The sequence below is a fragment of the Schistocerca serialis genome, chromosome 4 (assembly GCF_023864345.2).
Source record: "Schistocerca serialis cubense isolate TAMUIC-IGC-003099 chromosome 4, iqSchSeri2.2, whole genome shotgun sequence".
Classification (NCBI taxonomy): domain Eukaryota; kingdom Metazoa; phylum Arthropoda; class Insecta; order Orthoptera; family Acrididae; genus Schistocerca; species Schistocerca serialis.
In genome coordinates, this window is record NC_064641.1 from 873,726,152 (window position 1) to 873,748,728 (window position 22,577).

The window sequence follows — 22,577 nt, forward strand, 5'->3', positions numbered from 1 at the left end:
GCTGGCGGCTCACCTCCAACTGCGCAGTGCTACGTGCTGTTCACATCCGACTGCCCAACACTAGAATAGCGAATATTCCAACAATGCTAACCAGACGCAGACTGCACACATCACAGTCAGTGATTTTCATACAGAGCGCTACGTGGCGTTACCAACATAAAAACCTAAACAGCCTACTTACACCTAAACAGCCTTTTTACAGTATAAATTCGCGGAGTCGTTAGTCAGTTGTTTGTTTTGGTCAGCCAGTGCGCTTTTGACACAGTTCAGTGAGCCTTGAGCAGCCGCTGGTGAAGTATCAGTGCAGCAGCAGTGCAGTAACGATTCGCATATTTAGCTTTCATATTTATATTGTAGTTTGATTCTTAATTTCTTTCCGAGTGTTGTGCGCTTGCATATTTAATTACATAAAATCCTTACGTATTCTCGTATTTGAGAGGAGTAATATTGCTTATTGATAGCCGTAGAGTATAAATTCGCGGAGTCGTTAGATATTAGCAGTAGGATGGATAGGGTGTGTGCGTGCTGTGTGCGGGCGCAGGAGGAACTGGCCGCGGTTCGCGAGCAGCTGAGCGTGCTGTTGGCCACGGTCAGCCGCATTCAGGCTGCTGCCTCGAGGTGCAGCGACGGCGGAGGGTCTGGCGCGTCGCTTGAGACTCCCTAGGTGTCGCTTGCTGCGTCTGCTGACTCAGCCGCCGAGGCACCTTCCAGTGTACCCGGCGCGTTGGGACCGCCCTCACCTCAGGATGAGTGGCGGACTGCAACGCGTTCGCGTCGCTCGAGGCGTAGGGTCAATGCGGAGGCTGTCCGGCTGGCCTCGCCCGTTCATCCTGTCAGTGGGCAGGTGGCCGAGCAGGCACACGGGGGCAAAGGCTTGCTGGTTATTGGGAGCTCCAACATTAAGCGGGTGATGAAGCCCCTTAGGGAAATAGCGTACAGGGCTGGAAAGAATTCCAACGTGCACTCGGTTTGTCTGCCATGGGGCCTCATCCAAGATCTGGAGGCGGCCTTGCCTGCAGCTATCGAGCATACGGGGTGCAGTCGTCTGCAAGTAGTTGCTCACGTTGGCACCAATGATGCCTGTCGCTTGGGTTCTGAGGCAATCCTCAGTTCGTACAAGCGGCTGGCGGATTTGGTGAAGACCGCTGACCTCGCACGCGAGGTGCAAGCAGAGCTCTCTATTTGCAGCATCATTCCCAGTGTGGATCGGGGTCCTATGGTTTGGAGCCGAGTGGAGGGTCTCAACCAGAGGCTTCGTCGAGTCTGTGACGGTCTTGGCTGTAGATTTCTAGACTTGCGCTATTGGGTGGGGAACTGTAGGACGCCCCTAGATAGGTCAGGGGTGCACTACACAAAGGAAGCGGCTACTTGGGTTGCAGAGTACTTGTGGCGTGCACATGGTGGTTTTTTAGGCTAGGCAGTAGTGCGAGGTGTCCTCATGAACACTCACCAGTCGATGTGCAGGCAGGGAAATCAGGACGCGCTCCTTGTAAAGACACTTCAGCTATCAAGATATTAGCAGTAAATTTTCAGAGTGTTCGGAAAAAGTTCCTGTATTTACTGCCCTCCAGGAAGCGTGTGGCGCGCAGATTATTCTCGCAACTGAGACCTGGCTGAATCCTGAGATAGGAAGTTCTGAAATATTTAGTGAGGGTCGGAATGTGTATCGGAAAGACAAATTAGACACCGTAGGAGGTGGTGTCTTCAGTGGTGTCTTCATTGCAGTTGACAAAAATGTTGTGTCTACTGAGGTCGAAGTAGAGTGTGATTGTGAAGTTATCTGGACACGTTTAATAGGGCTCGGAGAAATAAAGTTAATTGTTGGGTGCTATTACCGGCCACCAGGTTCCACCGTGACAGTTCTAGAGTCATTCAAAGGGAGTCTACACTCTCTATCGCAGAAGTACCCGAATCATGCTATATTAGTCGGAGGCGACTTCAACCTATCTAGTATAGACTGGGATGTCTATGGATTCATTACAGGTGGTTGAACACATTATACGAAAACTGTCTTGAGCAGCTAAATCGACAGCCAACGCGTAATGGAAATATTTTAGATCTGGTAGCCACGAACAGACTAGATCTCATCGACGGCGTCAGTGTTGAGACAGGGATTAGTGATCACGATGTTGTCATTACAACTATGGTTACGAAAGTTAAAAAGTCGGTCAAGAAGGCTACGAGGGTAGTCTTACTAGAAAGAGCAGATAAGCAGTTGATAGCATCCCACTTAGTAAATGAATCGACTTCATTTACTTTCGGTACGATGGACGTGGAAAAATTATGGGCAAATTTTAAACACATTGTGAATCACGCATTGGACAAGTATGTGCCGAAAAAGTGGGTTACGGACGGAAAAGACCCACCATGGTTTAACAGCGCAATTCGGAGAATGCTCAGGAAGCAAAGACAGTTGCACTCGCGGTACAAGAAAGATCGAGAGAATGAGGACAGAAAAAAGTTAGTAGAGACTCGTGCTCCTGTAAAAAGAGCGATGCGCGAAGCATTCAACCACTACCACCGTCATACCTTAGCAAAAGATCTTGCTGAAAACCCAAGGAAATTCTGGTCTTACGTAAAATCGGTAAGCGCGTCGAAGGCTTCCATCCAATCACTCACTGATCAGTCTGGCCTGACAACGGAAGACAGCAAAACGAAAGCTGAAATTTTAAATTTAGCATTTGAGAAATCTTTCACGCAGGAGGATCGTACAAACATACCGCCGTTTGAGTCTCGTACAACAGGGTCCAGGGGTGGTGCGCAGAATGCTCGCTCCATAGATATTTATACTGTGTGCTATAGGCCCCCTTGGTCTTAGGGCAGTCCTGTTTGAAGGTTTATTAAGAAATTAGTTTCTAAATAAGCTCATTTAACAATGTCAAGCAAACAATCTCACCTGACAAAAACGTGGTGGAAGTCAGCAATACGGAAACAAAAATTTTTATGCCACTTTGTAATACATAGACTACTGGCCATTAAAATTGCTACACCAAGAAGTAATGCAGATGATAAATGGGTATTCATTGGACAAATATATTATACTAGAACTAACATGTGATTACATTTTCACGCAATTTGGGTGCATAAATCCTGAGAAATCAGTACCCAGAACAACCACCTCTGACCGTAATAACGGCCTTGATCCGCCTGGGCATTGACTCAAACAGAGCTTGGATGGCGTGTACAGGTACAGCTGCCCATGCAGTTTCAGCACGATACCACAGTTCATCAAGAGTAGTGACTGGCGTATTGTGACGAGCCAGTTGCTCGGCCACTATTGACCAGACGTTTTCAATTGGTGAGAGATCTGGAGAATGTGCTGGCCAGTGCAGCAGTCAAACATTTTCTGTATCCAGAAAGGCCCGTACAGGACCTGCAACATGCGGTCGTGCATTATCCTGCTGAAATGTAGGGTTACGCAGGGACGAATGAAGGTTAGAGCCACGGGTTGTAACACATCTGAAATGTAACGTCCACTGTTCAAAGTGCCGTCAATGCGAACAAGAGGTGACCGAGACGTGTTCCCCATGGCACCCCATACCACCACGCCGGGTGATACGCCAGTATGACGATGACGAATACAGGCTTCCAATGTGGGTTCACCGCGACCTCGCCAAACACGGATGCGACCATCATGATGCTGCAAACAGAACCTGGATTCATCCGAAAAAATGACGTTTTTCCGTTCGTGCACTCAGGTTCATCGTTGAGTACACCATCGCAGGCACTCCTGTCTGTGATGCAGCGTCAAGGGTAACCGCAGCCATGGTCTCCGTGCTGATAGTCCATGCTGCTGCAAACGTCGTCGAACCGTTCGTGCAGATGGTTGTTGTCCCCATCTGTTGACTCAGGGATCGAGACGTGGCTGCACGATCCGTTACAGCCATGCGGATAAGATGCCTGTCATCTGGACTGCTAGTGATACGAGGCCGTTGGGATCCAGCACGGCGTTCCGTATTACCCTCCTGAACCCACCGACTCCATATTCTGCTAACAGTCATTGGATCTCGACCAACGCGAGCAGCAATGTCGCGATACGATAAACCGCAATCGGGATAGGCTACAATCCGACCTTTATCAAAGTCGGAAACATGATGGTACGCATTTCTCCTCCTTACACGAGGCATCACAACAACGTTTCATCAGGCAACGCCGAACAACTGCTGTTTGTGTATGAGAAATCGGTTGGAAACTTTCCTCATGTCAGCACGTTGTAGGTGTCGCCACCGGCGCCAACCTTGTGTGAATGCTCTGAAAAGCTAATCATTTGCATATCACAGCATCTTCTTCCTGTCGGTTAATTTTCGCGTGTGTAGCACGTCATCTTCGCGGTGTAGCAATTTTAATGGCCAGTAGTGTAAAATGTGATTTGTAAGAGAATTAAGCTCAATATAGCCTTCAAACATTTGAAAATATCTACCTCTACATACATACCTCGCAAACCACAGTATGGTGCACGGCAGAGGGTACCTTGTATCTCTACTAGTCATTTCCTTACGAGAAATATACGTTAGCAGCAGTAGAATCGTTTTACAGCCGGTCTCAAATGCCAGTTCTCTAAATTTGCCCAATAATGCCTTGCCTTGCCTTGCGGGAAGAGTATAATCTTTCCTCCAGATAGCCCCATTTGAGTTCAGGAAGCAATTGCGTGCTGACCGAACCTACCGGTAACAAATCCAGCAGTACGCCTAAGAATTGCTTCGATGTCTTCCTTTAATCCGACCTGTGAGGGAGGGGATCCCAAACGCTCTCTCCTTTATGAATGGGCTACACTTTCGCCAAATTCTCCCAATAAAACGAAGTCGAGCATTCATCATCCACGTTGTCAACCTGACGTGCTAATTCCATTTCATATCGCTTTGCATCATTACGCCTCGATATTAAGTCGAAGTGACTGTGTCAAGCTGCACCCTACTATTGCTGTATTGGAAACTCTCAGGGCTATTTTCCTGCTCGTCCACATTAACTTATATTTTTCTACGTTTAGAGCCAGCTGCCATTCATCATGCTAACTAGAAATTGTGTCGAAATCATGTTGTACGTTCCTACACTCACTCAACGACGGAACCTTCCAGAAAATCACAGCGTTACCAGCAAACAGCCGTAAATTGCTGCCCACTGCTGCGTCAGGTCATTTATGTATGTAGAGAATAAAACCGGCTATATAACTCCTGACGATGCCCTTGTCTGATGAGTACTCGCCATCGATGACCACGTACTGGGTTTTATCTCGTACTTACAAAGTCTTCGAGCCACTCACATGTCTCGGAACTTAAACCGTATGCTCGGACCTTCGTCAATAGCCTGCAGTAGACCATCGTGTCAAATGCTTTCCGGAAATATAGGAATATGGAACCTGCGTTTTCCCCTCAATCCATGGTTTAGACGATATCATGTGAGAAAAGGACAAACTGAGATTCGCACCAGCGATGTTTTCTAAATCCTTTCTGATTTGTGGGCAGACGCTTTCCTGTCTCAAGGAAAGTTATTATAGATATTTCGATAATTCTCATTTAATGTTCCGTCTCAGTGGCACATTCTGATAGACTATGTGATCAAAAGTATCCACACACTTGACTGAAAATGACTTACAAGTCCGTGGCGCACTCCATGGGTAATTATGGAATTCAATATGGTGTCGGGCCACCGTTAGCCTTGATGACAGCTTCCACTCTCGCAGGCGTACGTTCAATCGGGTGCTGGAAGGTTTCTTGGGGAATGGCAGCCCATTCTTCACCGAGTGCTGCACTGAGGAGAAGTACCATGCTTGGCATGAACTGGGCGTTCCAAAACATCCCAAAGGTGTTCTATAGGATTCAGGTCAGTACTCTGTGCAGGCCAATCCATTACCGGGATGTTATTGTCGCGTAACCACTCCGCCACAGATGCTCGATCGTGTTGAAAGATGCAATCGCCATCCCCGAGTTGCTCTTCAACAGCGAGAAACAAGAAGTTGCTTAAAACATCAGTGTAGGCCTGAGCTGTGATAGTGCCACGCAAAACAACAAGGGGTGCAAGCCCCCGCCACGAAAAACATGACCACACCATAACACCACCGCCTCCGAATTTTGCACACACGCTGGCAGATGACGTTCACCGGCCATTCACCATACCCACATCCTGCCATCGGATCGCCACATTGTGTGCCGTGATTCGTCATTCCAGACGTTTTTCCACTGTTCCATCGTCCAATGTTAAGCCAGACGTCGTTTGGCATTTACCGGCGTGATGTGTGGGTCATGAGCAGCAGTTCCACCATGAAATCCAAGTTTTCTCACCTCCCGCCTAACTGTCACAGTACTTGCAGTGGATCCTGATGCAGTTTGGAATTCCTGTGTGATGGTGTAGATAGATGTCTGCCTACTACACATTACGGCCCTGTTCAACTGTCGGCGGTCTCTGTCAGTCAACAGACGAGGTCGGCCGCTCTTTTGCTGTACGTGTCCCCTCACGTTTCCACTTCACTGTCACATCGGAAACTGTGGTTCTAGGGATGTTTAGGTGTGCGGAAATCTCGCATACAGACGTATGACACAAGTGGCACCCAATAACCTGACTTCGTTCGCAGCCCGTGAGTTCTGCGAAGCGCCCCATACTGCTCTCTCACGATATCTAATGACTACTGAGGTCGCTGATATGGAGTACCTGGCAGTAGGTGGCAGCGCCATGCACCTAGTATGAAAAACGCATGTTTTTGGGGGTGTCCGGATACTTTTGATCACATAGTGTATGGTGTTCTGAGAAGACAAATGCAATTACTTAGATCTGAAAATGGTCCAGGGTAATCGAAACATGAAATCGAATTAAAAAAGGAGTGTATTTAAGACAGAACAAAAAAAGAGAATCATCTTAAATATCCACTTGTATACAGTTGCTGAATTCTCTCAAGACGATTATGTCGACTACAGCGAAATTTATTATATTCTAACTCAGCATGTGTTCAAGAATCTTGCAGCAATCTAATGTTAAGGATATTGGTCTGTATTTTTTTTTTTTTTTACCTTTCTTGCTGTGCTTGTTTCCAAACACTCAGTTTCATGTCAATGATCCATTATTTCCAGTGCTGTACAAGCAAGTACACATAATCTTGCACAGCAACCGCTAACGGTTTATTTACCTCCCATTCTACATCTACATCTGTGCTCAGCAAACCACCTAACAATGTGTGTGTGTGTGTGTGTGTGTGTGTGTGTGTGTGTGTGTGTAGCTGCGCGGTCGGCACGTCGGATTGCTAAGCGAAGGGACAAGTTGAGTTTCGCACGAGCGTGGTGATTTTTGGACAGATGCTGTTCTATCCCAACCGGATCGGAGATTTTCTCCTCTCGGGAACTAGGTGTTGTGTTGTCCTTCCGCTCGTATCGTCAAAATTTACACTACCATTCAGATGATAGAACGGGTACGGCCCGAAAGCCAGGTAATAAAAGAGTGTGTGGTGGAAAGATTTTGTGCAGTACTGTCACTTCCCCTTTTTCTGTTCCAGTCACGAATGGTTCGCGGGAAGAACGATTGACGGCAAGTCTCCGTGTTAGCTCGAATCTCCCTGATTTTTATCGTCATGGCCTTTTCGAGACACATACGTAGGAGGAAACTATATACTGATTGACTGTCACTACGTTTACATGCGACACATCGTCCGAGAGACGAAAACCGAATTTCGGAAACCGTTATTCCCTGTTGTGTTTGCATGTTAAGTCTAAAACGGATTTGCTAGCCCAGTTAAAATTGGCGTTTGGAGAACAGCGGTTCCAGTTGCTGATTTAGTTAGCACAATCGTAATATCTTTATTACTTAAATATAAGAGGTAGACAGATTCATGCTCAGCCTAATATTTATGCTTCTCCTTCATTGCACAATACGTCTCTCTGTCCATATTAATCGAATATTTTGAGAACAAGATGTAACCTGACAGTCCAAACACGTTTCAAAAACGGTTGTGGGTTTACATGGGAGCGAAAATTGTTTGTTGAAGTGGAAAACCGGCAGCTTGAAACGGATTCCCAGAATCGATTTTGGAGTATTTACATGGCCAACCAGAAGCGGTATTGGTAAATCAGTGTACGAAATCCGGTTCTGGGAGGGCATGTAAACGTTGTATCTTATCAATCCTACCTAATATGGATCCCACACTGACGAGCAATATTCAAGCATTGATCGAACGAAGGTTTTATAAGCTACTTCCTGTGTGGTTGGACTCCACTTTCTGAGGATTCTTCGAATGAATCTCAGTCTGACACCTGCCTCACCTACGATTAGTTTTACGTAGGCGTTTCACTCTGTCGCATCGTACGCATTGTCCTGGATATTTTATAGATGCGACTGCTTCCGATGACTGTTCGGATATCGTATAACGACTTTCTGCCTATTTGTGTCTAACACGTTGCATAAGCTTATGGCGAGGGTCAATTACCAAGCCCTCCACCATGTACCGATCCCTTGTCGGTCTTCCAGCACTTTACTGTAATATTTCAGCGTTGCGACTTCTCTGTATGCAACAGCACCATCCGCAAAAAAATTCCATGGAGTTTTCAAAAACAAAAAACGCCATGTTATTAATACTTTTTGGCGGATCGCTTATTCACTTCCCGCGGAACATCGATGGTCCGCAGAACAGTTTGAAAAACTCTGCACTACGCTATTTATTTATTACTATTATCGCAAATTCCGGATGAAGATGAACGCTAAAACATAATCAACGTTTATGGCATTTTTTTCTGTTCCTTTCTTTTTTCTTCCCATTATGCTATTTATACAGGGTGGTCTATTGATAGTGACCGGGCCAAATATCTCACGAAATAAGCATCAAACGAAAAAACTACAAAGAACGAAACTCGTCTAGCTTGAAGGGGTAAACCAGATGGCGCTATGGATGGTCGACTAGATGGCGATGCCATAGGTCAAACGGATATCAACTGCGTTTTTTAAATAGGAACCCCCGTTTTAAATTACATATTCGTGTAGTACGTTAAGAAATATGAATGTTTTAGTTGGACCACTTTTTTCGCGGACGGTATTTGCTTCGTGATACATTACCCATGTTAAAATGGACCGTTTACCAATTGCGGAAAAGATCGATATCGTGTTAATGTATGGCTACTGTGATGAAAATGCCCAACGGGCGTGTGCTATGTATGCTGCTCGGTATCCTGGACGACATCATCCAACTGTCCAGACCGTTCGCCGCATAGTTACATTATTTAAGGAAACAGGAAGAGTTCAGCCGCATGTGAAACGTCAACCACGACCTGCAACAAATGATGATGCCCAAGTAGTTGTTTTAGCTGCTGTCGCTGCTAATCCGCAAATTAGTAGCAGACAAATACGCGAGAATCGGGAATCTCAAAAACGTCGGTGTTGAGAGGAATGTCGTTACACGTATTGTCAGATGTGTTGAGGTTGACGGACATCATTTTGAGTATTTATTGCAATAATGTGGTATTTACAGGTAATCACGCTGTGACAGCATTCGTTCTCAGAAATGATAAGTTCACAAAGCTGTATTACATCGGAACAACCGAAATAAAATGTTCAAACGTACCTAAGTGCTGTATTTTAATTTAAAAAAACCTACCTGTTACCAACTGTTCGTCTAAAATTGTGAGCCATACGTTTGTGACTATTACAGCTCCATGTATTACAAAGCGAAAAAAGTAGCCCAACTAAAACATTCATATTTCTTTACGTACTACACGAATATGTAATAAAAAATGGGGGTTCCTATTTTTGTAAACGCAGTTGATATCCGTTTGACCTATGGCAGCGCCATCTAGCGGGCCAACCATAGCGCCATCTGGTTTTCCCCTTCAAGCTAGACAAGTTTCGATCTTTGTAGTTTTTTCGTTTGACGCTTATTTCGTGAGATATCTCGATCAATGGACCACCCAGTGTAAATTATGAAAAGTAGTGGTCCTATAACACTCCTTGGGTATGAACACCGTGACTTTTGCGTCTGAAGATTTCTCTTCGCTGAGAATGACATTCTGTGCTGTGTGTGCTAGAAACTCGTCAGTCCAATCGCGCAGTTGATCTGACACTCCGTACCGCTCATATTTTGTTTCTTAGGCAGCAGTGCGGAATTGTGTGTCAGACTTCTACTAAGAGTCAAGGAATACGGCATCATGAAATGTATTCGCAGTTGCGAATGCGAACAGCCGTCGGATATATAACGGTTCACAACAATGAAAATTTGTGCCGGACCGGGATTCAAACCCGGATTTCCCGCTTTACGTGAGCGGTCGCCTTAATAGCTTTGGCTATCCCTGGACGACTAACGGCCAGACCCAAACTTCAATATGTCGTCGTTCCTGCGTCGCAACGTGTACTAGTACACACATTGCGTAATTCCCATACAGGGGAGAACATTTTAATTGAAAGTCTGTCTGGTATCGGCAGACAAATATGATACTGCAGTATCTGTCTTGTTAAGAAGAACGATGCAATGTTCTTTCAGACATGCGTGCATTTTTATTTATTTTTCTCCGACGTTTTTATATGCGCCGACACCAGGCAGCGACTTTCAGTTAAAATGGTCGCGTAAAGCAAGAAATCCGGTTTCGAGTCCCGGTCAGACACAAATTTTCATTGTCGTCATTCTCTTATACATTTGACGGGTGTTCCTATTTGCAGTGTCTGCATGCCCGAGGGAACATAGCATCAGCGTTCTTGAAAACACAGGCACTGCAATATCCCAACTCGGCATCAATTTGGGAGCCGGTATCTACAGCTTTCTAGGTCTCCTGGACGAACACAGCGAGCTGGGATTCACGCAATCGTTATTTTCGGGACCCCTGTTAATTTCCACAGAAGAGATTTTCGGTCTCGGGATATGTCATAATAGGAGAGTACAAAACATATTTCAAATTTCGTCAGTCAACAGACGTAAGAGATATAGGTCTACAGCTATTGCGTCTGGGCAGTACGGTTAGGAAACGTTAGCGACAGCCCCGGACATTTGCACAAGCCCCGCCCATTTACCCCCCTCCACACCTACTCCCCGCCACACCAACCAAGAGCACATCAATATGATCTTTGGTACTCCTTGTCGCTGTCGTGTTTTTGTTCGTCGTTTTTTGTTTTACCGATTTTACTGCGGTTGTTTATACTAGCAGTGTTGTGCTGTTAGAACTTCTTAGCAGTTTGTGTGGTACTGTCAAAATGAAACATAGATATGCACTCTCAATAAAGTTATCATACACAAGGTACCTAATCTTGACTGTTGTGGCCAACTGCTGTCAAGACTGATATCTAACAGACATTACAGTACGATAAGATGTGTTGGAATGACACTGACGAAATTATGTAAATATGTCTAACAATAGGCAGCTCTAAAGCTCTCAAACACTGAAAAGGGACTCAAAGTAATCTCGTGTCTGCTATAAGCAAGCAGTCATAAGAGTTCACAAGTAAAAATACACAGGCAAATATTAATGAAGAATGTCACTGTATAAATATCTGACTGCTTGCATTTCTACATTATCCCACTCTTATATTCTTTAGTCTTAATGAGGTAATCAGAAACAAACCAAGACATCGACTGTGCCTTGTTTATGCACAACATTGACTTTAGACAATCGAGATAATGGACAGCATTCTTGGCGATGCTACCAATTAATATTTCCCAACAGAATTTCTTACACTAAGCGAGGTGACGGAAATTTGCGCTCACTGCAGTTAACAAATATATTTTTTAATATAGTGCAGATGAAAGCTCATGAAATAAAAAAGACAGTGTGGATACCATTTTTATTTTTCTTTCTTATTGACAATTTTTCAACTCTCGTATTCAATGGATATATTTCTAATTCTTTTCACAACGGTACCGGAAAAACTGTATTTCGTACTAACTACTGATTTTCTCCATTGTTATGACTGGCATATCTGTGATACGAACAACTTTGATGCTGGAACATGCAGCAGACCATGGGCGGAGCTTAGGATATGGATTGGTGTGGAGGGGGGTGATTGGGCGGGACTTGTGCACCGTCCGGGGCTGTCGCTAACGTTACGTAATACGGTTACAGGGCCCCTGAGGCCCATAGTAGGGCTACGTGCTACATGGATGAATTTGCCCGGGTCACATCTGAAGTTAGATTAGTAAGAAACAATCTCCATCCCACAGTCATTTATCACAAATGACTGTGCGATCGAGACCTTTTTTTTATTAGCTTTACTTAACTGACAGATCGCTGTTTCCAAAGAATGTTATCTAAAATTACGAACGTCTGATGCTGTCTCTGCATCTGCGAGGTGTGAGAAAAGTAACGATACTGACAACAGTGCGATCGATCTGGCAACGCTGCGTTGTTCTACTTGCGTAGACGGGTGTGTTCATCCCTTCTAGATGTTCTTTCCGAGTTTCAGCTTCATACAGCCATCACGTGATTCTTGAGAACGCCATCAGCGAAATTATGCTTTTGCTGTGTATTACGAAAACGGAACAACGGGATTTAGAGCAACGTAGTGCCATGAAGTTTTGTGTTAAACTCAGGAATCCGTGAGTGTGACCTTAGAAACGATGCAACAGGTCTAAGGGGAACATTCCTTATCAGGAGCACAAGTTTTTTGCTGGCACAAATCAGTTCTGGAAAGCCGAGAAAGCGTTGAAAACAAACCTCGCCCATGGAGACCTTCAACTTTAGAAACCGACAGAAACGTCGAACGCGTGCGTGCTCTTGTGAGGCTAGACCGAAGTTTAACAATAAGGTTTATGGCTAACCTAAACACATTCACCATTCATCAAATTTACCGAATATTTGCATATGCGAAAAGTCTGTGCCAAAATGGTTCCAAAAAGCCTCACAACTAAGGAGAAGGACAGTCAGAAAATGTGGGCGCTCATCTTCTTCAGAGGACTGCCTGTGATCACAGATGATGAATCCTCGATTTTTGAGTACGATCCTGAGACAAAGCGGCAAAGTGAGGAGTGGCACACTGTGACATCTCCTCGAAGAAGCTCGAATGAGCAACTCAATCAGCAAAACAATGCTGACTTGCTTTTTTGACAGTTGGGGTATTGTGCAGAAAGAATTTGTTCCTCCAGGGCAAGTCGTCATCCAAGCGTTTTACAAATATGTCCTTGAAAATCTCAGGAAAAGGGTGAATCGAGTGCAGACATTAGGATCCTGCATCATGACAATGCCCCATGTAACACGACTACTTCCATCACGGATTTTTTTTTTTTTTTAAATCTCAGAAAGCATTCCTATTGTTCCACAGCCTCCGTATTCGCCTGATCTGCGTTCATATGACTTTTTTCTTTTCCCGAAACTGAAAGATGTCTTGAAAGGGCGTCATTTTGGAACTCTGGAGAACATTCAAAAGAACGTGACAGACATATCGATATATACACTACTGCCCATTAAAATTGCTACACCACGAAGATGACATGCTACAGACGCAAAATTTAACTGACAGGAAGAAGATGCTGTGATATGCAAATGATTAGCTTTTCAGAGCATTCACACAAGGTTGGCGCCGGTGGCGACACCTACAACGTGCTGACATGAGGAAAGTTTCCAACCAATTTCTCATACACAAACAGCAGTTGACCGGCGTTGCCTGGTGCAACGTTGTTGCGATGCCTCATGTAAGGAGGAGAAATGCATACCATCTCGTTTCTGACTTTGATAAAGGTCGGTTTGTAGCCCATCGCGATTGCGGTTTATCGTATCGCGACATTGTTGCTCGCGTTGGTCGAGATCCTATGACAGAATATGGAATCGGTGAGTTCAGGAGGGTAATACGGAAAAGCCGTGCTGGATCCCAACGGCCTCGTTTCACTAGCATTCGAGATGACAGGCATCTTATCCGCATGGCTGTAACGGATCGTGCAGCCACGTCTCGATTCCCTGAGTCAACAGATGGGGACGTTTGCGAGACAACAACCATCTGTACGAACAGTTCGACGACGTTTGCAGCAGCATGGACTATCAGTTAGGAGACCATGGCTGCAGTTACCCTTGTCGCTGCGTCATAAACAGGAGCGCCTGCGATAGTGTACTCAACGACGAACCTGGGTGCACGAATGGAAAAACGTCATTTTTTCCGATGAATCCAGTTTCTGTTTACAGCATCGTGATGGTCGCATCTGTGTTTGTCGACATCGCGGTGAACGCACATTGGAAGCGTGTATTCGTCATCTCCATACTGGTGTATCACCCGGCGTGATGGTATGGGGTGCCATTGGTTACACGTCTCGGTCACCTCTTGTTCACACTGACGGCACTTTGAACAATGGACGTTACATTTCAAATGTGTTACGACCCGTGGTCTACTCTCATTCGAACCCTGCGAAACCCTACATTTCAGCAGGATAATGCACGACCGCATGTTGCAGGTCCTGTACAGGCCTTTCTGGATACAGGTAATGTTCGACTGCTGCCCTGGCCAGCACATTCTCCAGATCTCTCACCAATTGAAAACGTCTGGTCAATGGTGGCTGAGTAACTGGCTCGTCACAATACGCCAGTCACTACTCTTGATGAACTGTGGTATCGTGTTGAAGCTGCATGGGCAGCTGTACCTGTACACGCCATCCATGCTCTATTTGACTCAATGCCCAGGCGTATCAAGGCCGTTATAACGGCAAGAGGTGGTTGTTCTGGGTACTGATTCCTCGGGATGTATGCAACCAAATCGCGTGAAAATGTAATCACATGTCAGTTCTAGTATAATATATTTGTCCAGTGAATACCCGTTTATTATCTCCATTTCTTCTCGGTGTAGCAATTTTAATGGCCAGTAGTGTAGATTTTTTTCCAAAAAATATCGGTGTGTATCGACAATATATGTTTCCTCGACATTAGGATATAGTAATGTCGATATCGAGTGCCGTTATTTTTATTTTATATCATTTTTTTCGCAATTTACGGAAAACATCTGAAATTGTTCTTTTGAAATTATAGTAGGACATAATTTTACTTTCACTGTGTGAAGAAGTCTCACTACTTTTCCAGCTGTCATCACGTCCATTCTTTCTCTTTGCCTGTGTGAAGCAAATGCAGGTGATACAAAGAAATAAAATTTTTCTCGAGGATGGCAGTGTGAATGGAGTAACAGTATTTCCGAAGTGAAGAAATAAGTCGCGTTGAAAAACATTTTTTTTTTTCCTTTATTAAACTAAGGGATCAAACTGCTGAGGTCATCGGTCCCTAGATTTACACACCACTTAAACTAACTTACGCTAAGAACAACACACACACTTATGCCCGAGGGAGGACTCGAACCTCCAGCGGCGCGGGGGGGGGGGGGGGGGGCGCAGTCTTTGACAAGGCGCCCTAAACCGCGAGTCCACTCCGAGTGGCGAAAAACAATTTTTAACGCATTAGTGTTCTGTTTCTTCACATCGGCACTCTTCAAAAACAGTTGCTGAAAACGAACAAAAATCTAAATGACAACATTGGTTTCTGCAGTGGCCGTAGACGTATGAGGGAAAATGCTGGCGTAATCGGTGCCCGGCGCCGCCAACAGAGACTGCAACATTTCATTTCACCACGCAATTTTGACACTACAAATGCTAGGTCTCTGGCGTTGGCAGATATGAAAAGATGGAGGAGTCGACATGAAGTGTTCCGGACAAATCCGATACGTGACCCATCGGTCATCTTTTATTGTGTCACTTACATGTAGTTACCATTGTTAGCAAAGTGGTTAACGCCAAGCGTGAACATGCATCGTTTTCCTCTCAAATTCTTGATCTATGGCCTATAAGCAGGCTGCAGAACATCTAATAATAAATCAGTCCATAAATATACAGCTCTAAAACCAGCAGTACATTACAGTGTGTAATATTTTTATAGACCAGTATGTAGATATTTTTTCGGTTGATGTATCGATACTTTTCTTCGATATATCGGATTCCCAATATTATTAAAAATATCAACAGTCCTAATGCATAGCTGCCGAAGGGACTACTCTGAAGGGGACAATATTGTAGTTTGTAAAAAATAAATGCTTCGTTCGATAAAAAAATCAGTCTCGTTACTTTTCTCACACATCTAGTATTAACATAACGGCGGAAGCAGAGAATTGCGGGGACTGGAGGCGAGTGCGCAGAAAGCCCGCCAGAGAGCCACATCAGTGACACCGTTTCGGGTTGCGCGGCGGGTACGCACGAGCGTGCACGCACTGTGTAGTCTGTAGTTGATACGTGAGGCGACCGGCTGGCAGCGTCCGATGACACTTCGACGCCTGCATTGTCCGCGCCAGACAATAGCTGCGCGATTGCCGGATCGCCACAGCTCGGACACAGCTGTGTGTGCCACAGTTGGCGTCACAGACGACGGCGGTCGAGTTTCGGCCCGTTCTCAGCAGCTACGTCACGCATTCTCCGGCAGCCGATGAGCGTTAAGAGTGGTCTGAGTGCTCTCCTGTGAATCTCGTACCCAATACGAACATTAAACGTGATTGTTGCGAGTTATTTAGTCAACTTTTATTCCATTTGTTGCGAGGTGTCATGGCTGGCGGTGGTCGTAAGTAGAGATGGGCAAAACTGTTCTTTTCAGAGATTGGATCAGAACTGTTCACTCCCTGAAATGAATTAGCTCTTTTTCATGACTCACCACTCATTTACAATAGAAAATAAATGGAAGGCACATTGCCCTTTAAACTTGGTTTATTCCACTACTATACCTGTATTTTGATCTTATTTGATCCTATTTTGAAGTAACACACATAATGAGTAAGAATTTTGTATTGTTTATTGAAATTTCCACGATATGACAAAGTTTTTGATTATTGATTTATTTTGCACTATCGTGGTTTTTTGGGTGATCGGAAAATGTTGTAACTTCAGATTTACATTAACAATATATTTGGCTACAATGTATTAAAATTTCATTAACCTCATACAAATACATCGCAAGCCATATATTTTTAAAGTGAACGTTTCCTTCCGAAGACGCCTAAAATCGCAAAATCCGTACCAGAATAAGAAAAAAACTATAAATTTGACTGTAAAACGAAAGTGCTGCATATAGCCTTACGCAGAATAAAACAAGGAAAATATTGGTGTATCACATTTTGCGATACGTTTATCGGTTCGCTCGTAATTAAAGCGTAAATTCGAGTGTCCATAATAAAAATCCTATAGTAAGAGGAGTCGTCAGGAACCTAATCTAATCAGTTTAAACAAATAAAAATAAAATAAAAACAAATGATGTATACATAACATAATAATGTAATATACGTAGCGGTATTACTACGAAGAACAATATCCAGTAGAGACGAACTCCGATGCAGAGCCGCTGAGTCGAGCAGGTCGAGCCGCGAGCTGTTTTACTGCGTGAGCCGAGACCGCAGAGACCAGAGTGACACCTGAGTCGCTTTGCTCAACGCTCTGGCTAGAGTCGAGACGGCGGAGTGAGCGTTGAGCGGGCGAGTTCCGAGGGTGGGGGGAGCGGTGAACTCACCCGCTCCGAGACAAATCGTCTGTTCTCTTACGAGCAGGTTGTTGCAAGTAGTTCCTATGTTATGCGCTAGGTGGCTCTCTGTCCTGTTGCTCGCATCAACTGCCCAGAGGGCAGGACGTGCGACTGAAACTATCGCCGACAGAGTGCGATGCGAAGTCAAGCTGCGCCAGACACTGCGCGCTGTGCAAACGACGCACAGAGACGGCACGGCATGTGTGAAACACAAAATCCAATGGGGCACTGCACAATGCAGGCAGCCAAGGTAGAAGCAGGGCAGAGGCCGGCGCTGGCTGTGTTGTGTGCTGCACTGTGCTGTGACCAGCAGAGGCGCCGCTGATATGCTCCGTCTCTCTCTCTCTCTCTCTCTCTGCCGTCGGAAACGTTTGGAGCTACCGTTCTTTTTTTCTGAATCACTGATTGTTCACTCCTTTGAAAGATTCAACTCTATGAATTAGTTCAAGAGTGCATCCCCCATCTCTAGTCGTAAGCAACAGACTACACAAGCGCGTTCACATCAAGCGCAAAGCACGTGTATGCGCATACCGCAACTGTCGCTTGGAACCGGCAACGATACAAACCCTGTCCATTTGCCGACCTGCGCGAACTGCCACCGTTCGTGGGTCGGATTATAACGAGTGGGGCAGCACCTACTGTCCCTGTATGTGACAAATTCGTCATCAACCTTTTTTAACTGTAAATTAGACTTCAGATTTGCACACCTTGCCTCTACCAGTTACTCCAAGCGAATGAAAGCGAACGCGAGCGAACGACCATTCGCGGACAATTCGCCAGCGTTCAGTAACATTCGGCTGTATCTGAGAACAACCTTTAACGCAAAAGGGTAAGGAAGAGAACACGAGATAAGGTACAATATACTTTCAGGGATGGAGAAAGATAAATGTATCAATTTATGGTAAGGAACCCTGGTCCAAAAACGGCAGAGTCGAAGGTTATAAGCGAAAATCATTCTGATACCTCTGAAGGCGGAATTCATGAACCGGTACCGTTGGTGCTAACATGGTACAACATGGTACAAAATTGGTAAGTTCCTATGGGACCAAACTGCTATGGTCATCGGTCCCTAGGCTTACACACTACTTAAACTAACTTAAAGGAACCTACGCTGAGGACAACACACACGCCAATGCCCGAGGCAGCATTCGAACCTCCGACGGTGGGATGCCGCGCGAACCGTGATAAGGGGCCTCGGACCGCATGGCTATCCCGCGCGGCTAAGATGGTATAGAAGGCGACTTTTAGAGGTTTTACTATGAATCAGGCCACGAAAAAATGTGTAATAAATATGGACTCTAAAATTCATACCTTATGAGCATGAACGCTCACTTGTTCATCTTCGCTATTGTGACATCTATCTCTTCTACTGAATAAGTGCCCATAGCCGTTGAGGTATGCATTTTAGAGCCTATGTTTACTACATCTTTTTTCTTATTTTGGTCCTTTTACCACCTCTAAAAGTTGCCTCAAATGTTCAAATGTGTGTGAAATCTTATGGGACTTAACTGCTAAGGTCATCAGTCCCTAAGCTTACACACTACTTAACCTAAATTATCCTAAGGACAAACACACACACCCATGCCCGAGGGAGGACTCGAACCTCCGCCGGGACCAGCCGCACAGTCCATGACTGCAGCGCCCAAGACCGCTCGGCTAATCCCGCACGGCTCAAATGTTCAAATGTGTGTGAATTCGTAAGGGACCATACTGCTGAGGTCATCGGTCCCTAGTCTTACACACTACTTAAAGTAAGTTAAACTTTCGCGAAGAACAACACACACACCCATGCCCGAGGGAGGACTCGAACCTCCGGCGGGAGGGGCCGCGCAGTCCGTGACGTGGCGCCTCAAACCGTGCGGCCACTCCGCGAGAAAAGTTGCCTACCCTACAATCCTTACAACAGTACCGGTGCATGTATTCCACTGTCAGAGGTGTCACGACGATTTTCGCTCATAACTTTCGACTCGATCGTTTCCAGACAAGTGTCCCTTACCATAAATTGATACATTTACCCGTCTGCGGCATCTCTGAAAGTTTTTAGCATCATCACGGAACCACCTCCTGTATAGTTGGAGCCACGATTCGACATTCCGATATTCAGAGAGGATTATTTTGCTTGGCGACCACACTGTTTTCGACGACTTAAGCAAAATGGAGAAGGAGGATTTGTGTGTCTGAATTTGTAACTACGCGTGAAATGCGTGGAGGTCAAGTAACACCGATCTGCAGCTCCAGCTTTCCTTAGTATTATTCCAAAATTTTGCTCGTATGTCGGTAGACGCTTTGCACTGAATTCTCATTGTACTTGAGGAAGTAATTTAAAAGCAGAACATTAATCATGGACGACCAGTGTGAAGAAATGCTAGCATTAACACTCCGGTTATTAACAACTGGAGAAATTTGCTATATAGTGATTGTTCCACGTTTTAATGACTGTTACTGATGTCTGCAGTGGATAATGAAGATAAAACCAATGACATATGATTAACGACATGAAATGCATGTATGATTTGCCACACAGGCTACTTGATAAAATGTGCTACGCAGTTTGTTACAAGGCACACAGTCTTCTTCTTCTTATTTTTCTTGTTCTGCTGACTAGGGTCCCCACTGTTTGTTTGCTTCATTCCGTGGATGTACTGGACAAATTGCTATCCCATCTCGTGGATAGTCGTCCAGTTATTCATCTCCCTTGTGGTCGTCCATGTTTACAGATTTTAGCTGGGCTTGTGGGGTCCACCCTTTCCGCATGATCCTTCCAATTTCTTTTTCTTGTCTACATCCATTTACTCACATTTTGTATTCCACACTGTTCCCTTATCGACGCATTTGTTCTTTTGCCTCACATGGTTATTCCTTGCATCTGTCTCATACCCTCATTTGCGCTGCCGTTAACTTTTGTTTTACCTTTTCCATTTCCGCTCTGCTATCTGCCACATATGTCAAAATAGGGTGTACCATTGTTTTATATATTTTTATTTTCCACTCAGTTGTCATAAATTTGTTTCTCCATAAAGTATTTTGCAGGAGTCTGGCTATCCTTGTCACATATTTTTTCCACTTACATGGTTAAATCTTTATAGCTGGTCACAACAGTCTCTAGATAATTAAAGCTTATCACACCATTTACTTGTAATTTACATCTTTCAGGTGCTTTCGATACTACCATACTCTTAGTTTTTTTAGGTGAGATTTCCATGTTTTACAAAATTGGTGAAGTAATCTTTGTAAATTATCCTCATTATTTGCTGTCAGTACAGCATCATCAGCATAACAACAATATTTCCCACTCTATTTCTTATTTTATAGTCCGGTTTCTACATGTCATAAAAGACGTGGTCCAGTATTATGCTGAAAAAGAGCGGTCTTAATGAGACTCCTTGTCTAATTCCTTTACTCAGTATAATTTCATCTGTGAATTCTTCGTGCGTTTTATTCCCGTTTTATTATACACTCCTGGAAATTGAAATAAGAACACCGTGAATTGATTGTCCCAGGAAGGGGAAATTTTATTGACACATTCCTGGGGTCAGATACATCACATGATCACACTGACAGAACCACAGGCACATAGACACAGGCAACAGAGCATGCACAATGTCGGCACTAGTACAGTGTATATCCACCTTTCGCAGCAATGCAGGCTGCTATTCTCCCATGGAGACGGTCGTAGAGATGCTGGATGTAGTCCTGTGGAACGGCTTGCCATGCCATTTCCACCTGGCGCCTCAGTTGGACCAGCGTTCGTGCTGGACGTGCAGACCGCGTGAGACGACGCTTCATCCAGTCCCAAACATGCTCAATGGGGCACAGATCCGGAGATCTTGCTGGCCAGGGTAGTTGACTTACACCTTCTAGAGCACGTTGGGTGGCACGGGATACATGCGGACGTGCATTGTCCTGTTGGAACAGCAAGTTCCCTTGCCGGTCTAGGAATGGTAGAACGATGGGTTCGATGACGGTTTGGATGTACCGTGCACTATTCAGTGTCCCCTCGACGATCACCAGTGGTGTACGGCCAGTGTAGGAGATCGCTCCCCACACCATGATGCCGGGTGTTGGCCCTGTGTGCCTCGGTCGTATGCAGTCCTGATTGTGGCGCTCACCTGCACGGCGCCAAACACGCATACGACCATCATTGGCACCAAGGCAGAAGCGACTCTCATCGCTGAAGACGACACGTCTCCATTCGTCCCTCCATTCATGCCTGTCGCGACACCACTGGAGGCGGGCTGCACGATGTTGGGGCGTGAGCGGAAGACGGCCTAACGGTGTGCGGGACCGTAGCCCAGCTTCATGGAGACGGTTGCGAATGGTCCTCGCCGATACCCCAGGAGCAACAGTGTCCCTAATTTGCTGGGAAGTGGCGGTGCGGTCCCCTACGGCACTGCGTAGGATCCTACGGTCTTGGCGTGCATCCGTGCGTCGCTGCAGTCCGGTCCCAGGTCGACGGGCACGTGCACCTTCCGCCGACCACTGGCGACAACATCGATGTACTGTGGAGACCTCACGCCCCACGTGTTGAGCAATTCGGCGGTACGTCCACCCGGCCTCCCGCATGCCCACTATACGCCCTCGCTCAAAGTCCGTCAACTGCACATACGGTTCACGTCCACGCTGTCGCGGCATGCTACCAGTGTTAAAGACTGCGATGGAGCTCCGTATGCCACGGCAAACTGGCCTGACACTGACGGCGGCGGTGCACAAATGCTGCGCAGCTAGCGCCATTCGACGGCCAATACCGCGGTTCCTGGTGTGTCCGCTGTGCCGTGCGTGTGATCATTGCTTGTACAGCCCTCTCGCAGTGTCCGGAGCAAGTATGGTGGGTCTGACACACCGGTGTCAATGTGTTCTTTTTTCCATTTCCAGGAGTGTATATTTCTCCAGAATCTGTCTTAAAGAGAAAACAGCATTTAATTTGCTCCTGCTTTTCTTCAAATACTGCCGTTGTTCTGTTATATCAATATAATTCTGGATTCGGTCTCTAATTATTGATCTCAACACTTTTAAGGTGGTATCAAGCAGGGTAATTCCCCAAAAATTATCTAATTCTTTCTTATCTCCTTTTTTATACAATGGAATTGTAATACTTTCTTTCTATTCTCTTGGTATCCCGCCCCCCGTCATGATACCGTAAAATAAAGTGTTGTTGTCTGC